The 23,024-nt window shown below is 41.3% G+C and overlaps 1 protein-coding gene across 2 annotated transcripts in view; it reads right to left on the reverse strand.

Moving 5' to 3' along the window:
- Window positions 1–270, reverse strand: part of ACO1 (aconitase 1) — a 59,245-nt gene extending 58,975 nt beyond the window's left edge. The window contains exon 1 of one of the 2 annotated variants that reach the window (XM_072728124.1): window positions 138–270. The gene's annotated coding sequence lies outside the window, so the exon portion shown is untranslated. The remainder of the gene's footprint in view (window positions 1–137) is intronic. The other variant, XM_072728125.1, reaches the window with a different exon arrangement.
- Window positions 271–23,024: the final 22,754 nt, after the last annotated feature.

The following is a 23,024-nucleotide window of genomic DNA, read 5'->3' on the forward strand; positions in this document are numbered from 1 at the left end:
CCCGGGAGGCCGCCCCCCGGTTCTCCCCGGGCCTTCCCCGGCCTGGCCCCGGCCCCGGCCCCGGCCCCCGCGCCCCGCGGTCCCGCTGGGGAAGGAGCTCGCGGAGGAGGCCCGGGCATCGCCGGGCGGGTACTCACCCCGAAGGCACAGCCGCGGCCTCGCGGGCGGGCGGGCGGGCGGGCGCCGAGTGCGGGGCGCGCTCCAGTCGCCGCGCGGGTGCAGGGGCCGCCGCCTCCGCGCCCCTCCCCCTCGTCCCCGGGGCCGCCGGCCGGTGGGCGGAGCAGGGGCGGGGCGGGGCGGGGGGCGCCGGGCCGGGCGCCGCGGGGCCGCAGCCGGGAGGCGGGGCGGAGTCTGTCCCGGGTGCCCCGCCCCCCGGCCCGCGCGCCCTCGCCTGGGCGGGGGGGGGGGGCGGGGGGGGAGGCGGCGGCCGGGGGCTCGGCGGCAGGAAGCGGCCGCTCGCCGGCTCCGGCCCTCGGCTCTGCGGGCCCACGGGGCGCGGGTGACTTTTGCCCGCTGGGAAGGGTGTGACTGCCCGGCTCGTGCTAGGAGGCGCGCCGAAGGGGTGGGGAACAAATGCAGTCGTTGTTCCTTTTTGCTTTTTTTATTTTTTAAATATAGATTTTATTTATTTATTCATGAGAGACACACAGAGAGGCGCAGAGACACAGGCAGAGGGAGAAGCAGGCTCCACGCAGGGAGCACGACGCGGGACTCGAACCTGGGACCCCAGGATCGCGCCCCGGGCCGAAGGCGGCGCTAAACCGCTGAGCCACCCGAGCTGCCCTTTTTTGCTTTTAAAAATGATCTGGCCTCTGGGTGACGGGCACTGAGGGAGGCACTTGATGGGATGAGCACTGAGTGATATGCTACACATTGGCAAATTGAACTCCAATTAAAAAATAATAATAAAATAAAATGTAAATCTGGCCCTAAAGGTAGAAGCTTCATTCTTTGGCTGCTCCGGTTCGTGCGGTCACATTGCCCCTCTCTCTACCCACCGCCTTGTGCCCCCTTCCGTCCCCTCGTATCCACCTCCGACCCCTACCCCGCCTTCATTCTTTGCAAAACGTGCCACGTGGGCGTCATCGGAATCACGCTGACATAATAGGACTTCGGCGTTTCCATGGTTATGAATGCAAAGTCTCTACCATAAAAAAAAAAAAAAATTAACGTGTGACAGCATTTTATAATGCAGGCTGTTCACCGGTGGAAAATCAGAGAAATGAATGAGAGTTGACACTGAGTGGGCCTTCTTCACAATACCTGCTTTTGACTGGTTGGTTCGAGTTGCAGTCTTCTTAAGCCAAAGTGAGTAGAAAAAAGTGATTAGATCTTTCTAGATCAAGGGTGGTGGGATTTTCCTGCCAACTTATATGGAAAGTTACCGTGTTTTTCTATCCTGAGCATCTGAATAAAGCTTATAGGATGGATAGCTAATAGCTAATACCAGTGCTCACGGCTACCAGTTAGTTACTATTCTGCTCCTCTCTGTAGGGTCCTATGGTTGAATCCTTACCTGTCTTTTTTTTTTTTTTTAAAGGATCCTATTTATTCATTCATGAGAGACACAGAGAGAAAGAGAGAGAGAGAGAGGCAGAGACACAGGCAGAGGGGGAAGCAGGCTTCATGCAGGGAGCCCAATGTGGGATTAGATCCCAGAGCCGGGGATCACACCCAGAGCCAAAGGCAGACGCTCAACCTCTGAGCCACCCAGGAGTCCCCTTACCTGTCTTATTTAATTCAACTCTTCCATCTGTCCTGTGGAGTGAAGAATATTACCGCATTTTGCAGATATGAAATGCCCCACAGCTGGGGTTCAGTCCTCATGCCTGTATGCCGAGGCTATACTTTCCTCGTCATGTTATGCAGCTATCCCAATTTTATTTAATTTTTAAATATAAAGGATTATATTCAAATCTGAAAGATGATAAGACTTTTTCCCCACATACTTCCTAAATTCACATTCATTCATTCTTCTTATGCACATTCATTGAACAAACTTTCCTTGAGTGTCTACCACATGCCAGAAGTTCACCACAAACTCTGAAAAATAATAATAGAGTTCCCTTGGAAGTTAGGGATAATATTCAATGATAACAGACATACGATATGGTAATTGGTAATTCTTGACAGAAAATGATGAAATCAAAACTCTAAAGGGAATTGGAATTAGTAAACACTGGCTGAGGGTAAGGGCTCATATGAATCCCAGTGTTCCACCTCACAACTGAAGACCAAAGAAAGACCACTCAGAAGCAGTGGAGGTCACCAAGGGCTGACAAGAGTCTGGAATCAAAGGAGAAAGTCACAGGGACAGCTCTCAGCTCAAAGCAAGGAAGGGGTAGGGGTGTGCATCCATTAGCAAGATGTGTTTAGATTCCTCAGACTCAGGAGAGATTCCACTCCTGACTTAATGAATCAACATTCTAGATGGTAGGGGACACAGGAGGTATCATAAAAGCCTAAAAGAAGTTATTTTTTGGGCCTGGGAACACTTCAAAGTTTTTCCACTGAAGTTAATGGTAATTGCTTCTTTGCTTTCTGCCATTTGGGTTTCATAGGATCACTCTGCTTTTGGAGAGCAGGAAATACCTGTAGTACCCACGTCACTTGGCTCTGATGCCCTCAGGAAAGTCACCAGTGACCTGCAGATTGCTTCTGTTCTTGTCCTCACTGACTGCTCTATGTTATTTGACCCTGGTGACTAGTCTTTCCTTGAAATTTTAACAATCTTTTGGCTTTAGACCTGTGGCTCTCATGATCACGTCTTCTGTCTTTGATCCCTCTTTCATAGGTTCTTTCACTGCACTCTTTCTCCTCTTGCTTTACATATATGACTTCATATACTGCTGAGTTTTTCTTCAGTTATTTTCTCTTTATGCAAACTCTGTGCCACCTCTCACATTCTCCTACGTGCCTGTTGCTGTCTTAACCCTCTTCGGATCTCCACGTGCTTTATTGCCAGCCATTTGTGGAGTATCACCACTTGGATATTCCAAAGGCATCTGCCATTCTTCACATCTAAAATGGGAATTTAGGGCAGCGCAGGTGACTTAGTGGTTTAGTGCCACCTTTGGCCCAGGGTGTGATCCTGGAGACCCAGGATTGAGTCCTGCGTCGTGCTACCTGCATGGAGCCTGCTTCTCTCTCTGCCTCTCTCTCTCTCTCTCTTTCTCTTTCTCTCTCTCTCATGAATGAATAAATAAAATCTTAAAAAAATAAAAAATAATAAAATGGGAATTTAGTGGGATGCTTGGGTGGCTCAGAGGTTGAGGATCTGCCTTTGGCTCAGGGCATGATCCTGGTGTCCTGGGATTGAGTCCCGAGATCACGTCCCACATTGGCCTCCCTTCAGGGATCCTGCTTCTCCCTCTGCCTATGTCCCTGCCTCTCTCTGTGTGTGTCTCTCATGAATAAATAAATAAAATATTTTAAAAATATATAAAATGGGAATTTAGTGTCTTCTCTTACCATCAATCTGTCTCCTCTTTCCCATCGAGCTTCTTCCTCATTCTGAATTTCACTTCTTGAATTTGGATCTCATGGTGCATTGAGAAAGCTAAACATATAAGGGGTGTAGAACCATATCACTGCTTATATCTGTCATGGCACAAAAGACTCTGCAAGTGGCCTAGAGGACTATGTATACTTTATATACCTTCTGAGAAGAAGTCATCCAGATGTGGAACTGCTCAGGCAGCGCAGATCACTCCAGGGGCTAGTGGCAGAAGGGCGCTCAGTTGAGGCAGGTGCACTGTTCTAACAGTCTCATCTGCCAGAAGCTACTGCTGCCGGAAGAAGAACCACGAGGAAGTGGCTAGAGACCTATTATGCTCTGAGGAATGCTTTATTCTACTCCACACTGACTGCAGTTACTTGTATGAACTGAACTTCCTCAGTTTATAGAAAGGTCCTAAACACTGTACCCAACCAGCTTTATATCCTGCTTTTCAAGTTATAATGCACTTGCACACATATTATTTAATCAAAAGGAAATGGTGTCAGAGAAAGGCAGTCTGAGAGCACATTTCTCAAATCTCCTGGACCATTGAAAACAGGCTTTCATGTGCTGTTCTCTTGGAGAGACTGAGTTTGAGAGCCTGACCACCTTTTGAGAAACACCAGTGGTGGTTCCCAAACTTTCCTGGAATCACCAGAGGGCACTTACTAAGAATACTGCCTCCTAGGACACCTGAATGGCTCAGCTGGTTGGTTAAGTGTGTGACTCTTGATTTCAGTTCAGGTCATGATCTCGGGGTTCTGAGATCAAGCCCTGCGTGAGGCTCCATGCTGGGTATGGAGCCTGCTTAAGGGTCTCTCTCTCTCCTTCTTCCTCTGCCCCTCTCCCCAAAAAGAATACTGCTTCTTGGGCAGCCTGGGTGGCTCAGCAGTTTAGCGCCACCTTCAGCCCAGGGCGTGATCCTGGAGACCCAGGATCGAGTCCCATGTCCGGCTCCCCACATGGAGCCTGCTTTTCCCTCTGCCTGTGTCTCTGCCTCTCTCTGTGTCTCTCATGAATAAATAATCTTAAAAAAAAAAAAAAAAGGAATACTGCTTCTTGTGTCTCCCACCACCTAGAATGTTGATTCATTAGGTCAGGGGTGGGATCTGTGCTCAGAGTATGAGGAATCCAAACACTACAGGTGATTCTGTTCTAGGATGTCCACAGATTGGCACCAGGGAGCCGCTGTCTGAAATATATGTTCCGTGAGGACAAGACAATGTCAGTTTGTTCATCACCCCTAACACAGAGTCTGGAACATAGTAGGTGTTCAATATAAGTTTGTTGATTCTAACTTACTGTGACTTTCTTCCTGCCCCCTACTCTACTACCCTTCGTTCCATGTTCTAAAGCCTGGCACGGAGGGGCAACATTGTTTGGTAATGAATGAAGTATTACGTGATCCTTCCTGAGATTCTCGTTTGAGGGAACTCTAGAATACCTGTGCTCATCAGTGAAAGCATGTCTTCCTCAGACTAGAGGAAGTTTGAAATAACTGTTTTCCATTCCTTTAAAATATGCTGTATTCATAATAAAGACAGTGCTTAGCCTCATTTTGGCCCCCCACAAATATCTGACTTCCACCCCCCCCTTCTGCACCTGTCATATACTTAATTTTTGTGTTCTCTTTCTTACCGCCTCCCTCAGTGCCTGACTCCTTGAGCTGCCTTCCCAAGGAACCAGAACAGCTGGCCATCTGCTTTATGGTTAAACACCATCCCCCTCAACGTAACTAGTGATAAAAGCCAAATGTGATCAAATGTCCCATTGAATCTTCACAACAACCGTTTGAGGCTCGTGACATTGTTACCATTTCACAGATAAGGAAACTGAGATTCAGAGGATTTTTATAACTTACTTCAGGTCACATAACTGGCAAATTGTGATGTTGGAGTTGGAACAAAGGCTGGTTAAATTCCAGAGCTTGTGCTTTCAACCTCCAGGCAATGAAGTATAACTTTATATGAGATCATCAGATGCTCTGAGGTTATAAATTATTTTTTGCAGAAAAGAAGAGGAACTTCAGTGATCTAGGAGGGAACTTTGATCCAACACCATATAGTTTAGAATGCCTTATTCACTTGTTTTCAGGGCTTCTTCTCCCTAATTATAGTACAAAGATCCCTGATGTAGCCCTATAGTTTAGTGCAGGAAGGAAAAATGCTGCCCCTTCTTGGGGATGGAAATGTTAAAAGTCAGGAGCAGTAATATTATTCTGAGGCTGCTGCTACTGACTTATTTAATTTTTTTCAAGAAAATTATTTGCTGGGACTCCTGGGTGGCTCAGTGGTTGAACATCTGCCTTTGGCTCGGGGAGTAATCCCCGAGTCCCAGGATCGAGTCCCACGTCGGGCTCCCTGCATGGAGCTTCTCCCTCTGCCTCTGTCTCTGCCTCTGTCTCTCTGTGTCTCTCATGAGTAAGTGAATAAAAATCTTAAAATTATTTGCTAACATCAACAAATGTGAGTTAGAAAAATGAGATTTGTTACTAATTGGATTCATTTCCATTTCCAGTTTATAAGGAGACTGCTTTCATGCATTAGATTAAAAAAAGGGAAAAAAAAAGGATACCTTTTTTTAAAAAAAATTTTTTTATTTATTCATGAGAGACACACAGAGGCAGAGACATAGGCAGAGGAAGAAGCAGGCTCCCTCTGAGGAGCCCAATTCAGGACAAGACTCCCAAGACCCTGGGATCAGGACCCAAGTCGAAGGCAGGAAGACGCTCAACCACTGAGCCAGCCAGGTGCCCCTAGATTAACTACCTTAAAAAAACTTTACCACAGCATATATGCATTTATGCTCTTTTCATTCTTTTCCACCCTTTATTCTCTTTGTCCATGATTCTGGGTATTTTTTTCTGACCTGTCTTGCAGTTACTATAAAAGCACTGGATTCCCCAAACTCATTTTTCCTAAGCTACAAAGCTGACTCATCATGTGCATAGCATCTACCTGGACCCTCTATCTGTTGTCCCCACAGAGAACTGATGCAGCATTATTTTCATGTTACATGTGGTGTGTGAGTAATAAAGTACTTTATCTCTGACTTAAGAATCTTGTTTCTTCTGCCAACATCCATGAAACAGTAACAGGCTAAATTATTAGCATGTGTAGGGTAAAATCTTAGTCTCTGACACTTTTGGTGACAAGATGGGATGCTGGCAGAGATATACCTTTCTGGAAGACCTATGGGCTGTGTTAGTGGGCAAGAGAAGACTCTCCAGAATGTAGTAGCAAATGCTTTTACCCAAGTGATGAGCCAGGTGCAGAGTGTGGGTCCCCCACTGCCCTGTTAATGTATGTTTAGAGGGTAAGTTATAAAAACCAGGATTGAAACAATTTACCCAAATGATTTTTTTTAAAAAAGATAGACATAGAGGGAGAGAGAGAGAGAGAGAGAGGCAGAGACACAGGAGGAGGGAGAAGCAGGCTCCATGCCGGGAGCCCAACGTGAGACTTGATCCTGGGACTCGAGGATCGTACCCTGGGCCAAAGGCAGGCGCTAAACTGCTGGGCCACCCAGGGATCCCCCAAATGATGTTTTGATTGTGCTCACTCTCAAAGAGTAGGAGAGAAAGAGATGTTATATGATGGCGGGGCAGCTTGTGGCTTAAAGTGGCTGTAACTGCTGAGTCAAGGGTTCCCCAAAGTTTAGATAAATGATGTCAGCAATATGGAGATAGAAACATAGGTGGATCAAAAACAAGTGTTGGTTTGGGTGAGCCCAAGCTGTTGGCAGCTGCTTGAAACAAAGTTGATGCAAAGTGTTGCTTATTGGCAAGGGATTGCTCTGTCCCTCTGCATCTCCTGATTCCTTGCTTCCCCCATACTCCAACTTAGCTGCTTTAAGGAGAAAGCTGAGTATGCTTGGGGGACTTCAAGAAGGGAGAAACTCAGATAGTTTAAGCTTTATTATATACAGGTGTCCAGGCTACAATCCTATTGAGTGAGTGGAGGGGTTTGGGGTGCTAGATGCAAGTGTAGCTGAAGGCACCAATGACTGTGGAGGAAGCTGTAAGAATATGTGCAAGGAAATGTTGATCCTGGCTTGAAGACACAAAAGATTAAAAAAAAAAAAAGCCATCCTCCAAAGCCTATCCTCCCTACCCACTGCCTGCATCCCCTCACCTTCAGGACTTCCAGCAGCTATAGCCCTTTATATGCCTATTAGACTTCTTGGTCCATTGGTCCATGTTCCCACAGAGCAGTGGTCCTCAACCAGGGTGATTTAATCCCCACTTCCAACCCTATGGCATATGACAGCATCTAGAGATATATTTGGCCATCACAACTAGAGGCGGGAGGGTGTGTCCTACTGGCACTGAGTGGGTAGAAGCAGGGATGCTGCTAAACATCTTATAGCACACAGGACACCTCCCCAAACGAGTAATTATCCAACCCAAAAATGTTAGTAATGCCAAGGATGGAATCCTTGCTGTGCGGGGGGAAAGCATCTAAAAATCACCTGATGGGGTGTGGGCAACATTTTCTGTGAAGAAAGAAAATTAAAGTGACCTGATAGGGCTTTTTGGCTCATTCAGTGTACTACTGTCCTTCACTGCCAAATGTATAATTGATATTTATGTTATATATGCTTGTGTTGTGAATACTCATGAAGTCCAAAAGGGATTCTTTTATTCAAGGACTTGGCATGTACAGAGGTAATCTCTGTCCTCTTCCTGGTGGTCTAGCAAAAAGAATATAAAATCTGTGGAGAACTGGAAATCACAGCTTTAGTTAAAGCCAACTATTGCAAAACCCAAAGAGAGAATTCTCTAGTACAACATCGCCACCTGCTGATCCAGCCACTGAGTACACCTCTTTTAAAAAGCTGGGGTTGCAGGAGGAGGTCAGGGTGGTAGGGGTTGGGGAGGTGGGAGATGTGGCTCTTCACCTGTAGTGGAACTCTTGTTGAAGAAGAAAGCCTGACCCATAAAGACCCATGACTTTGCAGCCTGATGTCCCTATTTTGGCATGGGTTACATCAGGCTTGGCAACTAATAAGGAAAAGGTCCAATATACCTCACTTGTCAAATTAGAAATTTTTTCCACACTTGGATATTGGATATTAGCCTAGTAGCCTGGCTCCAGCAGCATCTCAGTTTATTTTTTAAATTTTTTTATTTTTAAAGATTTTATTTATTTATTCATGAGAAACAGAGAGAGAGAGAGAGAGAGAGAGAGAGAGGCAGAGACATAGGCAGAGGGAGAAGCAGGCTCCATGCAGGGAGCCCGACGTGGGACTCCATCCCAGATCTCCAGGATCAGGCCCTGGGCTGAAGGCGGCGCTAAACTGCTGAGCCACCCAGGGACCCCAGCATCTCAGTTTATATGAAAAAGTGGCAGCTATTGCTGTGGGGAAACTATATTCACATTATACCACCCCAAATAAAGCCACTGGACCAAATGAGGCCCTCAGTTACAGAGGTTCACCTTAATGCTGGGGCCTGGTTTACTGATGGTTTGGCTACAGTCAAACCTGTTAGTGTCTACCTGGGGGGTCTGTAGTTCTAGATATGCCATACCAAAATTTGGCATTGTTGTTCACTCACTGCGCAGCACTCAAGGCCATTTTCACAACTCTGACCAATATGCCCTATGATGAAACATATTTTTTACTGACTCTTGGGTTAGTACCAATGATGTAGCTATCTGGTCTGTTATCTGGTCTACCCTTTGGAAGACTATAGACTTAGAAATTAAACAACCCTGGCACCTTAGACTCAAGATGTACAAGGTTGGGGGTGATAAATATTCTCTTTGTCGCCTAGATCCAACACCATCACTCAAGTCAAACAGTAAATGCAGCCGACAATCTGTGGACCTGGGTGATTGTATATTGTGCTGTCATGCCTGTGGCATCATCAATAGCAGCTCTCAACATGGAGCCCCTTTAAAAAGGTACAAACACATGGACTGGTACAGCCTCACTTCATTCTGTTATAAATTCACGTGCTTCTCTGATGCTTGAGAGGGATATGCCATATTTAGGAAAGGAAGTTACAACTATTCATGGACACTGCCCATGTGACTTAAGCAAACCAATGTGATGCTGATCCAAATCAAGTTTAATTACAAATCCTGAAGGAGTTACCTGTGCCTACTTGGGTTATATTCTCCTGTATGGCTGGAAATGGGCCATGAAATATCTCTCCATTAGGGATAGAGTTCTATTGCCTCCTGGAATTATTGGTGACGTCACCAAAGATCAGCAGGTTAGTGAAATGGATAATAAATGGGCCTTAGACTAGACTACAACCTGACTGTCTGAAATAAAGTCCTCTGGTCTCTCCTGGGACAGTTGACTAGGTCCAGGACCCTGGAAGGCATATTTGAGGTCAATACTGCAGGTTAACTTCATCTCATTGTTTGGAGTCCTGATGATAGTAGCCTTAATTAAGTGCTGTGTGAGACAAATTAAACAGATTTACTTCTAGCCTGTGTTGGTTAAATTAATCAGAGTGGCCAACAGAAATAAATACTTTTGTGACAGTTTGCCAGAAGCCCAAACAGGTAGGGACAAAGGTGGATTGGTGGGGAAAACAATCTTCTACAGGCCCTGAACATCCCTGCACATGTTTGTTGGGTATGCCAAGAATGCAAGTTCCTTCCTGACTTTTGTTTCCTAATGCCATTTCTCAGGGTTATGTTTATAGTGAACAACACTGAGGGTTGAAATTATATATAGGTTGGATATTTGCTTCAAAGTTACTGGGTTGGGGGAAGAATTGAGTGAGAGCATAGATGAACCACGTCATCAAAAATTTGTAATTGTTGAATCTGGGTCACAGGTACATGTGAGTTCAAAGTACAGGACTTCTTACCACTTATTATAAAAACAGTGTATTCCCAAGCTGTGTTCATCAGCAATCCAAACCTATTGTATGTAGTACATCCTTCCAGGTCCTTCCACATTATCCCCCTGGGATCTGGGATATGCTCATGCTGTTCACTGTGTCATGAGTAATAAAGTTCTTTTCTGTGACTTAGGAGTCTTGTGTCTTTTTCTAGTATTTATAAAATAATAACAAGATCTTATGAGGTTGTAAGTAGAATAAAATCCCAGTATAGATACTTGACAGCCTATATATGGTTTTGTGGGGGAGTGGGGAATGCTGTGTTGTCTAGTTGAAATCACTAGGCACAAATTGAGTTGTGTAATTTTGTTTTCACATTGAGGAAAAAAAATCAGTTTGTTAAATTTGTCTTGTGACTGCCCCAAATTTTGCCAAGCTGGAAATTTGGAACATTTTTATTTTGTCACTTTTTAAGCTTTATTTTAAAAATTTAAAATAATGAATAATGTTGGCCAGTTACAAAATTACTGAACTAGTAGTGAGCTCCCATATGGATATCACTTGGCTTCAATAATTATCAATTCATGGCTGACTTCTACATCTGCCTCCCATCCGCAACGACTTTGCAACACATTTATAAGATTATATGATTTCATTCATAATATATTCTGTCTTAAAATCATTGTCTGGAATTTACTTTGATTTTATAGTATAGTATGTTTGTTTTATTTGTATTTGTAAAAAAATATTTTGTGAACAGAGAATATATTGCTCTATTAGCAAAAAATTTTTTAAAAAACTCACAATTCTTTCTCCCCATCCTGAAATGTTTTGGATGTAACCAAAGCTATATAGAGTGGCAAATAGATAACCTTAAGTTCTGTAGTTATTAAAACAAAAAAGGGGGGATCTCTGGGTGGCTCAGTGGTTGAACGTCAGCCTTCTGCCCAGGGTGTGATCCTGGAGTCCTGGGTTCGAGTCCCACATCTGGCTCCCTGCGTGGGAGCCTGATTCCCCCTCTGCCTATGTCTCTACCTCTCTCTCTGTTTCTCATGAATAAATAAATAAAATCTTGAAAAAAAAAAAAAGCATGAAAAAGAAATGAGTGAAGTTAGAAAAAAAACCTAAAGAAAATATAAAATGAGTAAGAAAATATTAATGAATTATATAATATATAGAATTGGCTATTTGGGAGAACTGCATCTTTAAAAAAATAAATAAAATATACAAATCTCTGACAGATTTAAAAAATGAGGTAAAATATGCAAACATCTATTGAGATATATAACTACAAATATAAATGTTAAAATAATTTGATACAGAATACTATAAAATATTCTATGCAAATAATTTTGATACTCACAAAGATTGGTGAGAGGAAAATTTCTGACCAATATATATAAAATCTGTATCGTTGTAGCTTCCATCCCTCAGAGATATGGTTGACTTTGGTTCAAATGCCACTTCTATCTGTGACAATCCAAAAACCTGCTCATGCTTTGGAATTTTGTGACTGCTTCATAGTTTTCTAAAAATCCATACTCCTCCATGTAGGCTGTATTTATTTTCCTGGCAACATCTAACAATTTTCCACATGGAAACTGCTCAGATCATAGAAAAGCTTGGTTAGTTTTTCTGGAATGGGCTAGATAGCAGATATTTTATTCTTCATGGGCACATACATTACTCCTTCTCGTCCTGCTTCCTTTTTTTAGTTTACAACCTTTTAAAAACCGAAAAACTTTTCTTAGCTTTCAAGATGTATAGGGGGGCTGCGCCGATGGTGGCCCTGGGGGACAAGATGTCACCTGTACCTAGCTTACGCCCGGGCGCCTTACCTGCCTTGCACCCAGGGCAAGGGTGCGGTGGGCGGGGCGGCTGGCGGCACGGGGCGGAGCCTGCCTTTCCGCTGCCTCCTCCTGCTCAGCCTGGGTGCTGCAGCCTCGTGTTCTCCCGACTGCGAAGGCCACCCGACGGCCACCTACCAGCGGGCGTGGCAGGTGGCCCTTCTGCGGCAGGTGAGCCCGGCTTCCCCGCGAGGGGGCGTCTGCGGCTGCCTCTGTGCATCCCTGCAGCCGGCCTGCAGGGCTCCAAGCCGGGCATCCCCCCTCCCCGTCCCGCCGGAAGAATAAAGTACAAACATAGGCTACTGGCTGTGTTTGGCCTCTAGGCAGTTTTGTCAATCCTGCCCCAAAGTATAATGGCTTTGGGTTTTAATTCTGACTCCACTTTTTACTAGTTGTATCAACATGGAACATGGAAAAAGTATTGAACCTTTCCATGCCTCATTTTTCTCATTTTGAAAACGCTTCTTACTTCACAGGGTTGTAATGAAAATGGAATGAGCTAATATGTGTACCCCCGTGCTTAGAAAAGTGGCACTGTGCATGCTCACTGGGTGTTAGATGTTATTATCGAGCCTTTAATTTCATATAGACCATTTCTGTTCCTTGGCTTCAATTACATATTGCATAGCCATCTGCTGTCTTTCTCCTTTTCCCCCTTACTCTCTTTCTTTTCTCTCCCCTCACTTTCTTTCAGATGTAACCAAGAAATCTCTCACTTTTTTTTTTTTTTTTAAAGTCAGGCATTATTGTTCTTCCCAAGGTCAGGTTTGCCTATATAGTCTTACATTCTTCAGAGTGGATTTATTTATTTTATTCTCTAAGAAAATTTCTAATGAATAAATTCTTTGTTCACAGAATTAAATAGAAAACACTAAAAATTAAATGCTAGAAGAAATGGAAAACTTGGCTAGTGCAGTAATCATGCAAGTAATAGGAAAAGTTATCGAAGAATGACATCCAAAACTGTTCTTCACTCAGATGATTTTGGATTTAAATGGACTTTTTAAAATGGAAAATGTAATCATGTGAAAATGTTAAAAGAATTATCTAATGAACCCCTATGTACCAGTGACCCAGACTCCAATTATAAAGTCTTGGAAAATTTTGGTTTTACTATATCTTCACCCAATTCTTACCATACCTGATAATTTGGAAGCAAATACCTGACTTTATACAATTTCATGTATCATATATTTTGTTTTATTTATTTTTTTATGGTGAAAAAATTTATAGCGGGCTGGACTCAGTTTAGATGATCCTAATTTTGTTGGCAACATCCAAAGCATCATAGTCAGGAGCCAGTCGAACATATGCTTTCTTCTCTCCATCAGGCCTGATCAAGGTGTTGACCTTGGCCACTTCAACGTCATAGAGCTTCTTCACAGCCTGTTTGATCTGGTGCTTATTGGCCTTGACATCCACAATGAACAAAAGTGTGTTGTTGTCTCCTATTTTCTTTATGGCTGACTCAGTAGTCAGAGGGAACTTGATGGCATAGTGATCAAGCTTGTTTCTCCTGGGGGTGCTCTTTGGAGGATATTTGGGCTGCCTTGGGAGACGCAGGGTCTTGGGTCATCAGAATGTAGGTGACTTACGGATCTTCTTTTTTTTTGTGACCGTGCACGCCTTTTAGCACTGCTTTATTAGCTTTCAAAGCTTTTACTTTGGCTTTGGCTTTGAGAGGGGCAGGGGCTTCCTTCTTGGCCGTCAGCACCATCTTCGTGAAAGGTATATTTTGTTTAAAAAATGCAACCACAATATCATTATTATATTAACAAAGTTTGGGTTCATTACCCTTTCTCTATTAATTTAGATATACACATTCTCTTTTTTTCTTGCAATTTATTTGTTGTTGAAATAATTGTTGGTCCTATAGTGTTCTACTACCTGGATTTTGCAAATTGCATCTCCTTGGTGTTGTTTAATATGCTCTTCTATTCATGCAAATAGGTACATGTATTTTTTTTTTAAAGATTTTATTTATTTATCCACGAAAGACATAGAGACACAGGCAGAGACATAGACAGAAGAAGAAGAAGCAGGCTCCCTGTGGGGAGCCTGATGCGAGACTCGATCTCAGGACCCTGGGACCATGACCTGAGCCAAAGGCAGATACTCAACCACTGAGCCACCCAGGTACCCCAGGTACATGTATCTGGAAGCTTGATTAGATTATGCTTGTGTGTTTTGCACAAGAATGCTTCAAATATGATGTTATATACTTTTACTAGGAGGCACATAATATCTGGTTCTCTCTTGTTTTGTGTGTATGTATGTGTATTGTTTTTTTTTTCTTTTTTGTGATGTTAGTAGGCATTGATGATCATTTCCTAGACTCATTAATCATTAGGACATGGAAATGAAGTTGTTCTAATAGGATATCTTCAGGTTGGTTCTTCAGTCTTTTTTTTTTTTTTTTTTTAAGATTTTATTTGTTTATTCATGAAAGACATAGAGAGGCAGAGACACAGGCAAGGGAGAAGGAGGCTCCATGCAGGGATCACGTCCTGAGCCAAAGGCTCAGGCTCAACCACTGAGCCACCCAGGGGTCACTCCTGAGTCTTTTTTGACATAATCTAATTGTCTTTTGATAGCTTCCTTGCTGTCTGGTATAAGAGATTCCTCCTTCACTTTGTGTATTTTCTGCTCCAGACCTAGAACCTGGTTCCTGTTATTGGGAAATGGTACTTAGAGACATAATCTGTGCCCTAGGGATGCTCATGGCTGTGGGGTTGGTCTTTGTAGAAACAATGACTTTTCAGTGGATGGAGTTTTTGTTTATAAAATACATCATTTGAACATTTTAAGTTTATTTATGAGTATGACTTGCAATTATGTAAATTATTTTTAGTTTCAAAGTTGTGATATTGTGATTTGAGATGAAGAATATGGTTTTTGTCCAGTTTTTGGCACAGAGCTCCTAAGACCCTTGGAATTTACTGAATGGTAAGAGCAATAAAGGAATCTTTTGTTATGTTAATGAGGCAGCTTTTGGAAAGCATCTAAAGATGGGGGCTGGTTGCCACAGGAGCCAACCCCATGATTAGGGTTGGAACTTGCAATCCTGGGAATGGGAAAGGGATTGGAGGTTGAGTTAATTGCCACCAGTGATTTAATCAGTCATGCCTATGTAATGTAGCCTTTATAGAACCCCAGAGGATAGGGTTTGAAGGGCTTCAGACTTGGTGAAATGTGGAGATTTGGGCAGAGTGGTGTGTCTGGGGAGAGCATGGAAGCTCTGCACCTTTTCCTCATAATTTGTTCTATGCTTTATTCCATCTGGCTCTTACTGAGTTAGTATCCTTTTATAATAACCAATGATCTAGTAAGTAAAATGTTCCTCTGAGTTCTATGTGCTCTAGCAAATTATTATTATTTTTTATTTTTTTTTTATTTATTTATGGTAGTCACAGAGAGAGAGAGAGAGAGAGAGAGAGGCAGAGACACAGGCAGAGGAAGAAGCAGGCTCCATGCACCCGGAGCCAGACGCGGGACCCGATCCCCGGTCTCCAGGACCGCGCCCTGGGCCAAAGGCAGGCGCCAAACCACTGCGCCACCCAGGAATCCCTGCTCTAGCAAATTAATGGAACTCAATGTGCTCTAGCAAATTAATGGAACTCAAGAAGGGGGTTGTTAGAATCTCCAATCTATAGCTAGTCAGTGAGAAGCACAGGTGACAACCTGAACTTGTGACTCACATCCGAAATGATGGTGGGGGACAGTCTTGTAGGACTCAGCCCTCAACCTGTAAGATTTGATGCTATCTTCAGGTAGTTAGTGTCAGAATTGAGTTAAATTGTGGGATACCCAGCTGTCTGAGAATTGCTTGCTGGTGTGGGAATCCCTCTCCCCAACTATCACACACACACACACACCCATGTTGGAATTGGTACTAGAACCTTTCAAAGTCAAGTCTATAAAGATATTCAGAGAAGTCTAGCTTCTATCCCAGTCTTCATCCTGTTCTTTCCTACCTCCTACAAGATATCTTATATATATTTTTGTTTATCCTTCAATTTAATTTAACAAAAGCAAATATGTGAATATGGTTTTAGTTTTTCTTTTGTAGACAAATAGGAGTGTCCTATGCATATTTTCTCTCCCATGTTGGTTTATTTTTTTTCTTTTTTGCCTAACCACATATCATGGAGATCACTCTGTAGCAGTATATAGAACCCTTTCCCATTCCTTTTTATGATTTTATAATACTTTGTTATGTGCATGCACCTTTTTAAAAAAAATATTTTATTTATTTTGACAGAGAGAGAGAGAGAGAGAGAGAGAGAGAGAGAGAGAGAATGTGCACAAGCAAGGGGAGGGGCAGAAAGAGAGGGAGAAGCAGGCTCCCTGCAGAGCAGGGAGCCCGATATGGGACTTGATCCCAGATTCTGGGATCATGACCTGAGCTGAAGGCAGACGCTTAAACAGCTGAGCCACCCAGGCGCCCCAACATGTACCATTGATAGACATTTTTGTTTCCAGTCTTTACTATTACAGGTAGCACTTCGAAGAAAATCCTAGACCATGTATCTTTGATGAGTCAAAGGGTAAATCCATGTCATTTTGCTAGATAGTGCCAAATTCTTTTCTGTATTAGTTAGGGTCTGCATTGGACTGAATGTATCTTCCAAAATTCATATGTTGAAATGTTGATGATCCCCTGATCTTCCCACTAAATGTGATGGTATTTGGAGGTGGGGCCTTTGGGAAGTCATTAAGTCCTGAAGGGGAGCTGGAGAGGTAGCTTGAGCTCTCTGCCACATGAGGATGCAGTCTCAGCAGTCTGCAACCTAGAAGAGGGTCCTCCCCAGAAACCTTCTGACTTCATCTTGGACTTCCAGGCTCCAGAATTGTGAGAAATAAATGTTGTTTAAGGCATGTAGCCCGTGGTAACTTGTTTTAGACCTCAAACTGACTAAGACAGTCAAATTTGGAAACAAACCACGTCAACTATTTGAACCAATGGAATTTAATGTAAAGAATTGTTCACTAGGTAGAGGTTTAATTAAATTGCTGAAAGGGTAAAAAGAAAACTTTAGGGAATCAAAATGGCAGCAAGAGTAGGAAGCCTGTACCAGCCAGCCCTCACCTGAGGGGACTAAGAGGAGGGATGCCATGAAATGGCAATCAGACCTCTGTGAAATGCTGTGACTGGTGCTGTGGCTCTGAGTTTGAAATGGGTAGCTCTGTGGCCTGGGGCTCAGATCTTGAAGGGGGTAGCCAGCTGTTATTATATATCCTGTTTCTATGGGAGACAGGAATTTGCAAATATGGGGAAAACCGAAAATTGAATTTGGTTGCTGTTATGGGAAAGTACTGCTGCTGTCAGGGTGAAAGCATTGCAGAACAGACTCATGGGAACTGCAAGTAGACAGGAACAGACAGGGAGGAGCCACTCCCTTCAGTCCCCCTCCAGCCTCTCAGACTCACTCTAGTGCCCCCATTGATACATTCTGACTTAGAGCTGACTGATAAAGCAGGAAGGTGGCTTGAGAATCCTGGCCCCAGTATCAAAGAGCAGAGTAAGAAAGGATAGATCAGGAGCTGAGGGGCAACAGGTAACAATCACCGTGGGTCCCCTGCTCATAGGTATGGAAGCACTGTTTTGCATTTCTCCTACCACAGCCTGATCAACAGATTCAGTATTTTGTCCGACTTTTAGATTTTTGCCATCAAATTCTTCTTCTCAACAACAGGGAATTGTTATGCTTTATAAACTCTTTTATTTAATTAATTAATTAATTAATTAATTTTTTTTTTTAATAAACTCTTTCAAAGTGTAGAAAAAGATAGAAGATATAATATTTCCTATTGCTTTTATACTTATCATGTATAATGATTTTGACAATGCCTGTAAAACACTCACACCTCTGCAGAAACACAGCTGACTCAGAACAACTCTATGACCAGGGATAAAGTAACCGTACAAGACAGCGTCGACCATCTGTTGGCAAAACTGAACAGCGAGGTCCTCACTGCATTTCAAACAATTAAAATAGAGAATTTTCTATATCTTTATCCTTTTGAAATTTTCACTTTATCTTGCTCAGACTTAAGCCCAGGATAGCTTTTGTTATAAAATAAGGCCCTTTGGGGGGCACCTGGGTGGCTCAGTGGTTGAGCGTCTGCCTTAGGCTTAGGTTGTGATCCCAGAGTCCTGGGATTGAGTCCCACATCATGCTCCCCATGGGGAGCCTGCTTCTTCCTCTGCCTATGTCTTTGCCTCTCTCTGTGTGTCTCTCATAAATAATAAATAAATAAATAAACAAATAAAATCTTTAAAATAAAGTAAAATAAGGCTCTTTGTTTAAAGGTTCATATTCCTTGCTTATTTGAAAATTACCTTCATAAAAGGGAACATCTAGAAAATACCCCTAGTTTTCATTTGTTTACATTTCATATGTATTTTTGACATTTGTACATATTTTTATGAAAGCCAATTAGTCATTGTGATTTTTTTTATACCTTCACTGATAAAATAGTGTTTCTTAACTTTTCTTTAGCTAGGCATCCCAATTATTTAAATATATTAAGGATCAAAATATGTTTCCCACTGGGGAAAATCACTCAGAGATATATCCTCTTATATTCTAGACACATTCTCCATTGAGTTTTAAAATCTTTGATATAAATTTGTAAAGGTTAAGTCATCATATAAATAGCAGTACTATTAACAATCACAAAATTAATGAGAATAATAATGAGCTCAAGCGTGTAAAATGCCAGAGTTAGCATAAACACTGTAATGCCTCCGTGTATGACATTTTTGTTTTGCCATAGGGAAAAGTTCTGTGAGCTAGTTCCCTAAGTAGTGCCAATATGTTATTACTGCAAATAAACTGCTCATTATCTAAGTTGCTTTTGCAACTTTTGGAGAAAGCAAAATGAGATATTCTTGAAGGAGACATTTATCGCTATGCAGTAAAATAAAAAAGTGGTTTTTAACAGAAGTGAAATTAAGAACACTTCTGTACATCACTTTCATCATCATTATAAAAGTAAAACATTTTCACTGCAAAAAACTTTGAAAATATATCGGGTGTGTGTGAACACGCACACAAATACATTCACACCCACACCCATACCCACTCCATTAAAAACTGCCCATCATATCCCCCATGGATGACTTATCATTGTTAATGTTCAGTTTCTTATCTCAATAAGTGGGTAGCTCACAGTAGCTACTTTTATATGTTGCATTTTTTCCAAGACATAACATTAGAAACTTTTCTCAAGCCATTGAAAGTTAATTGAAAACATGGCTTTTGGGGATCCTCTGGGTGGCTCAGCGGTTTAGCACCTGCTTTTGGCCCAGGGCACGATCCTGGAGTCCCGGGATCGAGTCCTGCGTCCCGCTCCCGTCATGGATCCTGCTTCTCCCTCCTCCTGTGACCCTGCCTCTCTCAATCTTTTCTATGTCTATCATGAATAAATAAATAAATAAATCTTTATTTATTTTTGCTTTTGTATTGTTGCATAATATTATATCACACAAATAGATTGTATTTTTTAACCCTTGATCATCTCGCATTTTAGCTATTTAAAAATTTTCTTTTCCATTATTAACAGATGAACATTTTTATATATAAAACTTTGACTAAATATTTATTTATTTAGTCAATAATATTAATAATTAGATATTATTTGACTAAATAATTATTTCCTTAGCATAAATTCCTACAAGAAGAATTACTAGATCAAAGAGTTTGCATATTTTAAATCTTTTAAAATATGTTTCCAAATTGTCCTTCAGAAAAGTTATATTAGGGACACCTGGGTGGCTCAGTGGTTGAGCTTCTGCCTTTGGCTCAGGATGTCATCGTGGAGTCTCGGGATCGAGTCCCACATTGGGCTCCCTGCATGGAGCCTGCTTCTCCCTCTGAGTGTGTTTCTGCCTCTCTCTCTGTCTTTCATGAATAAATAAATAAAATCTTAAAAAAAATAAATTAAAAAAAGAAAACTTCTATTAGTTTAAATTTCTGGTTATTCTTTCAGGATCCTTCAGAATGCTGGATATTATCAATAATTTTTTTTGTTAACTTAATGGGAGAAATTTATGCTCATTAAAAATTTATAGTTATTGAATATTAATTTATAATACAATTTAAGACCAAAATATTCCTGATTTAGCCTTCATCAAAATTACAGTTGAAACCAGAGGGCAGGGATGCCTGGGTGGCTCAGCAGTTGCCTTCGGCTCAGGTTGTGATCCCAGGATCCAAGATCAAGTCCCGCATCGGGCTCCCCGCGAGGAGCCTGCTTCTCCCTTTGCCTATGTTTCTGCCTCTCTCTCTCTCAGTCTGTGTCTCTCATGAATAAATAAATAAATCTTAAAAAAAAAAAAAAAAGAAAAGAAACCAGAGGGTACACATTTCAATAGCAGGGATCTGGAGAAAAAAATTGTTGACATGGATGGTCTGAAAGTAAAAAGCACTGAGATAGTCATATGCTGTTGAGATGAAAAAACTGAAAATTTGACATTTTTAAAATGTAAAATGTTAGCCGGTATTATACTGTTTTAGTTACTCTAGATTCGTCATGTAGTTTGAAATGAGGAAGTTTAATACCTCCAACTTTGTTGTTGTTTTTTCAAGATTGCTTTGGCTATTTGGAGTTTTTTTTTTGGTTCCATATGAATTTAGGATGCCTTTTTCTATTTCTCTGAAAAATGCCATTGGAATTTTGGTAGGGATTGCACTGAATCTGTACTTTTTTTTTTTTAAGATTTTATTTTATTTATTCATGATAGACACAGAGAGTGAGAGAGAAGCAGAGAGACAGGCAGAGGGAGAAGCAGACAGAGGGAGAAGCAGGCCCCATGCATGGAGCCCATCGTGGGATCCAACCCCAGGTCCCCAGGATCTCACCCCGGGCTGCAGGCAGCACTAAACCGCTGCACCACCAGGGCTGCCCGGATTGCACTGAATCTGTAGATCACTTTCAGTAGGATGGACATCTTAACAACATTAATTCTTCCAATCCATAAATCCTTGTTTTATCATCTTTAGTTTCTGTCATCAATGTTTTACAATTGCATTTGCTAAGAGAGTAGATGTTAGGTGTTCTCACCACGCACAAGTAACAATGTGAGGTGATGAATGAGATTGTTAATTAGCTTAACGTTGGTAATATTTCTCAATATTTACATATATTAAATCATTATATTATATACCTTAAGTATATATGATTCTGATTTGTCAATTATACCTCATTAAAGGTGGAAAAAATGGCTTAGTCCTTTGAGAACAAAATATGAATACAGTGAAGTTGGACAATAAAGTTCTGGCCACATTTTTCTTGAATCATTTCTTTTTTTCTGTGTTCATGAATTTAGATCAGGCCAGTTCATCAGCAGTATGTTCTTCAGTGACACAGTGATCTTTACTCTTGAAACTATTTATAAAAAATATTTTGGAGTAGAAAATTTTATTTATTTAACATAGGTTGTAGACAGTTTACATTTGAATTTCATGATATTTCATTAACTGATTCTGGCTTTATTGACATTGCTATAATTAAACAGGCCATCTAAAAGATTTCTCTTAGAGAGATGTGAGCTATACAAAAACATATGCTGTTTAAAGCAGAAACATTTAAAAAACTAAACACAGTAAGAAAATATAGATAATAAAAAGTGGAGAAATTGGTTCCCCTTATAAGATGTATCCCCTCAAACATTGCTGATGGAAATGTAAAATAGTACAGCCACTTTAAAAACAGTTTGGATGTTTTTCAAACTCTTAGACATAGAGTTAATATATGACCCAGCAATTGTAGTTCTAGGTATATACCCAGGATAAATGAAAACATTTATCCATATAAAAATTTTCACGGTGAACATTCATAGAAGCATTATTTATAATAGCCAACAGTAGAAACAATCCAAATGTCTGTTGACTGATGATATATAAACAAAAAGTAATGTATCCATATAATGGAATATTCTTCAGCAATAAAAAAGAATGAAGTACTGACACATGCTACACCATGGACAGATCTTGAAAACATTATTCTAAATGAAAGAATCCCATCACAAAGACCACATATTGTATGATTCCATTTATATGAAATGTATAGAATAGGCAAATCCTTAACAAAGTAATAGCCAATCTAATCTATCAACATATAAAACGACTAGTTTATCATGAAAAAGAGATTTATCTCAGGAAAGCAATATAACGTTTGAAAATCAACCATATAATTCATTGTATCAACAGACTAAGAAAAACTATTATCAACCTTAATAGATGGAGAAGAAATGCCTGACAAAATTCAGCATCCATTCATAATAAAAGCTTCAGCAAATTAGGAGCAGAAGGGAAACTTCCTCAACCTTAGATAAAGGGCATCCTTGATATAAACTTACAGCTAACATCATTCTTAATGGTGAAAGACTGAGTACTTCCCCTCTTAGCTCAGAAACAAGGCAAGGCTGTCCACTGTCATCACTCCTATTCAGTTTTGTTCTGGGTCCAAACCAGTGAAATAAATCAGGAAAAAAGATAAAAGGTGTGCAAACTTGAAAGTTAAATAAAGCTATAATTTGTTTGCAGCTGATATAGGCAACTATGTAGAAAATTTCAAAGAATTTACAAAAAGATTATTAGTAATAAGTTTAGCAGGATTTTAGGATACAAGACCAATATATAAAATTCAATTGTATTTTTACATATTAGCAATGAACAATTGGAAATTGAAAGTAAAGATGAGTACTATTTATAGTAACAACTTGGGTATGAATCTCAAAGAATATGTATGGGATCTAAATGCTGAAAACTGCAAAACACTGATGAACAAAATCAGAGTAAGAGTTAAGTAAATGGACAACTCTACAGTATTCATGGATTTGAAGTCTCAATATTGTTAAGATACCAGT

This window comes from Vulpes vulpes, chromosome 12 (genome assembly GCF_048418805.1).
Source record: "Vulpes vulpes isolate BD-2025 chromosome 12, VulVul3, whole genome shotgun sequence".
In the NCBI taxonomy this organism is placed as follows: domain Eukaryota; kingdom Metazoa; phylum Chordata; class Mammalia; order Carnivora; family Canidae; genus Vulpes; species Vulpes vulpes.